Below are 4,566 nucleotides of genomic sequence, written 5' to 3' on the forward strand. Positions count from 1 at the left end.
GAGGCTAGTGATTTGAGTGAACCTAGAGAAGGTATGGTTGTCCTAAACCCTCCCGGGTCTAATACTAAAGGGCGAAAAAAGGAAGAATCCCATCAGGTATTGAGTTGGTTGCTAAGAAGACCACCTTGTGTGGTACATGTGGTTTGCCAGGTCACAATGCAGCGACATGTAAAGCTGGTCTAGGACATAATAAGGGGAACTGAGGGGACAGGACAATCGGTATTCTTCGGAGAAGTCAATGTGATGTTTTTCATACCTCAATTTAGTTTAATGATGTCCATCCACTTGACTGTATTCTTCGGAGAAGTCACCCATGTATGCACCATCAACTTCCTAATGTTCGGCATGTTTTCAGACCCATATGTGGGTAGTTGCCTACCATTCCAATGTTCGAGCGTTGAATAGCGTGCAAACTCCACATTCATTACTTGTAGTGTGAATGAGAACCAAAATTAGAAAATGAAGTAACATGGGCATAAAGTAATAACTACAAAAAGATGCATGGAATTGAGGGGGAAAGCAAGTTATCATGATTCGGGGAAAAGCAACTTAGTATCACTTGTTTACACGAGTTAAACTTTAGCAGAGAGCAACTTAGCACAGGATAATGATCATACTAACATGTGGAGCCAACTTAATAGGGACAGTAGACCTAACTTGCATGTAATTTAAAAACCAACTTAGTGAAAAAGTAAATCAAACTTAATAGTTAACAGTAGCCAACTTAATTATAAATGTGCATACACCTTAACCCATACTGTGTACAGGTATTAAAACTGGTTTCTCTTAAAGCATTTTTACTTGCTAATTTTTAAGTCCATCTTAAATGCCTAACTTAAATGCCATGTTAACATATGTTGCTCTCTGTTTTAACAAGTTAAGCATGTTATTAAAGCTACTTATACACAAAAAACATGGCAGTACATCTCAAAACTCAAAAAAGCTGCTAGTGGAACCAAACTTAAGTAATCCCAGTAACCAAGTTAGGCGTATTGATAAAACGACTTAAGTAATCCAATACAGCCTACTTTGCACATCTTGCTCAAAAAAAACCAACTAGGGATATTGAACACAACTTAAGCATCCTGGAGGAACAAACTTAATTCATTTTCAGTACCCAACTTAGTATTACTGTTTACACAAGTTAAACTTTAGCAGAGAGCAACTTAGCACAGGATAATGATCGTACTAAAAAAACACATGTGGAGCCAACTTAATAGGGACAGTAGACCTAACTTGTATGTAATCTAAAAACCAACTTAGTGAAAAAGTAAATCAAACTTAATAGTTAACAGTAGCCAACTTAATTATAAATGTGCAGACACCTTAACCCATACTGTGCATATGTATTAAAACTGGTTTCTCTTAAAGCATTTTTACTTGCTAATTTTTAAGTCCATCTTAAATGCCTAACTTAAAAGCAGTACTGTGTAGTTTTACCCATTCTGTGCAGACACCTTAACCCATACTGTGTAGTTTTTACCGCCATTTTCATAAATAATCATACTTAACCTACTGTGGAAGTCAACTTAAAAGCAGTAGAGTAGAACTAACTTATATGTCAGAAACCAACTTAGTAAAAAATATATTAAGTGAAACTTAACCATACTTTGAGAGCACAACTTGTTTTTTATCTGTAAGAATGTTGTAAATTTGAACCACGTTAATACATGATAGGTTCGAAAATGAAAAGATACTTGAGATAACGAAGGATAACTGCATTGGTTATTACTTTGTCCCTTGCTTTGGCGGCTTAATGTCTTGAATCTCCCATGTCGCAAGCTTGACTGAAGAATTTGCATAGTATTGTTCCCATAATGTCTTGATTGCACCAACTAACAAATTCACCTTCGATCAAGTGATTTGTCTGATAGTGACCTTACTGAATCCAGTACCTCAAACCTTCTTTCTCTGAAGTTCATCACAAGAAGCCAGTAGTGGTTCACAGGATCTTGTTCCTTAGGTGCCAAATCTTCAAGTACTGGGAACATTACCTAATGTTTTGCAAAAACAGAACAAATTGGAATTACAGTATACAGAAAAATGTTATAACCGAAAGAAATTGATGTCCAAATGCCCAGAAACACTTACATTGTGTTTCCTGTCAAGATGTGCAGTGGGCTTGCTGAAGTGTTTCTCTAGATATCTTTTGTTCCTCTTCAGATCTTCTAAGAGAGTCTGTTATTATAAGAGAAGGAACATCAGTAAACTAGTAAAAAAATATTCAACTTATTTAAGAAAACTAAAAATAAAATATTCTTACCGCAACCCTCAAAGGCATCACCAATTTTTTATCTTTTCTGTCTCTCCTTAACATTATGGACTCAATTCCTAGTTCAACGACAGTGTTCTTCAATGATCCAGAAGGCATCATCGAGTTTGCAAGCTCTTTAAGTGTAACAAAAAAATTGTCGTAGCTGACGAGTATTGGGCTATAGTTTTTTCGCATTACATGAAAAAGGAAAAACAGAGCAGTTAATAAAAAAATGGCATAATACCAAAAAGCCAAAAAATATGCTATAATAAAAAAACAAGTTAGGCATGCAGAGGGACCAACTGAATTAACCTCGAGTAGCCGACTTGTACATGTTTAGCATGTTCAAAAACCAACTTAATTAATTTCGGTATCCGACTTAGGCATGTTGGAAAAATAACTTAATTCACCCAAAAAAAATTATAACCAAAACTGAAAAGAAGCCTCAGTAACCAACTTATGTAGGCCATATTTTTACAACAGGACTTAAGCAACACAAATGCAGGCAACTTATGTATGTAGATAGTAGGAAGTTTTTGTAAGCATGCAGAAACATCTATCAAACTTAAGCATATGGACAGTACAACTTAATTAACCCCAAGGAGCCAACCTTTGCATGTTTGCTTGGAAAAAATAGGGAAAGGAAACAAACTAGACTTTAAACCAGAACTTCAAACATATTTCAAAAACCAAACTTAATTAATCTCAATAAACAACTTAGGCATATTAACGGTATGACTTACGTAACACAGTGCATCCAACTTGTACGTTGTATATGGAAAAACAGAACTTAAGCATGTTTGTCAGAACCAAACTTAGGCATATAGACAGTACAAGTTAATTAACCCCCGGGAGCCAACCTGTGCATGTTTGATCGGAAAAAAAAGGAAAAGGAAACCAACTAGACTTTAGGAGGAAACAAATTAATTCATTTCAGAAACCAAACTTGGGCCTATTGACAATGGCCCAAGTAACCAACTTATATATGTTGCTCAAAAAACAATTATGTTAAAACCAACTTAGTGACTATCATCATGAAACTTATCTATTTTATACAGTACAACTTTATGTAAGTTGGCTTACCTTTTGTCCACCTCTTGGCACCTTTTTGATCGACGACCATGTGCGATAAGCTGCGGCGTACAAATCCTTTACTTCGGTGAACGAGTGTAGAGGCTTCTGTCCACATAAGTCAAGTATGGCGACAATTTGCAAAGTGCTTGCTTGATGAGCCTTCGTTGCTTCATTTGCGCAAAAGAAGATGTTGATTTGCTTTCAGTAATTTCTTTGTTAGCGGCATCACCAATTCCCACTCCTGTTGGTGTCTGCAGTTCACTATCATTTTGCATCGGTTCCTCCTGGATATTAGCATTTGCACTGTTCAAACGCTTCTCCAACTCTACACGCTCGCAAAGGGCGTAAGCTTCTTTCTCCATATCTTCAGTCCAATAGTCGTCATCATTTAACATATCTGCTGAAGATTCTTGTACTGTCCTTTTTGGGCTATCAAAACCAAGATCAAATGAAGGAGGATCGCAAGCTGCTTGCAAAGCCTTTTTCCTTGTCATCTTCTCGGCTGCTTGTAACAGATTTGAATTCCTTTGAGTCGCAGGTGGAGGACATGTCCGCCGTGTTGGAGGTGGTGAAACTTGTTGAGACAAATTGGCTTGCTTCATATGCCCACTTGTAGGTGTAATTGGTGACCAACTTTTGGCTGCTTCTTGGTAAGATGTGTCGCGAGTACTCCGATTTGGATGAACGAAAAAGTTGTTTTGTTCGAATATTTCGAAATGATTCAGTTGAAGTTGCAAGTCCAGATGCAGAGTGTGATAGACGTGATGAAGTTCCATGCATAACGCTTGACTGAGTTGAATGCGGTGAAGGTGCAGGCACAGGGCTGGAGTGGAGTGCATGAATTGCATTTGATGTTTTGGTTTCAGGTACTCCCCACGGCCTTGGAACACGGGGGGAAGCACCTGTTGCAGACGGGAAGATGTTGTTAGCTGAACTCGGAGGCACACTGGATTGAGTTGCAACTGTTCTTTGAGCAATTCCTGGTCCATCAACAGGTGCAAATACTCGGTTCTTCAGCTGTAGATCGAGCGAATGATGGAGCTATGCCTGTTTCGGCTGCAATCTGTGAACTGAACTCAAAATCTACTGGCCGACCACGGTGCACTACAACCTTTTTCTTCACTGTCATATTTCTTGTTATTTCATCTTTTTTTTCCAAATTTCCCAACCCTATGAACTCTTGAGTTAACTTCTGTATTGCATCATCCCTAGCAAACTGATCTATCGGTTCTGAGCTT

Source organism: Lolium rigidum, chromosome 5, assembly GCF_022539505.1.
Source record: "Lolium rigidum isolate FL_2022 chromosome 5, APGP_CSIRO_Lrig_0.1, whole genome shotgun sequence".
Taxonomy (NCBI): domain Eukaryota; kingdom Viridiplantae; phylum Streptophyta; class Magnoliopsida; order Poales; family Poaceae; genus Lolium; species Lolium rigidum.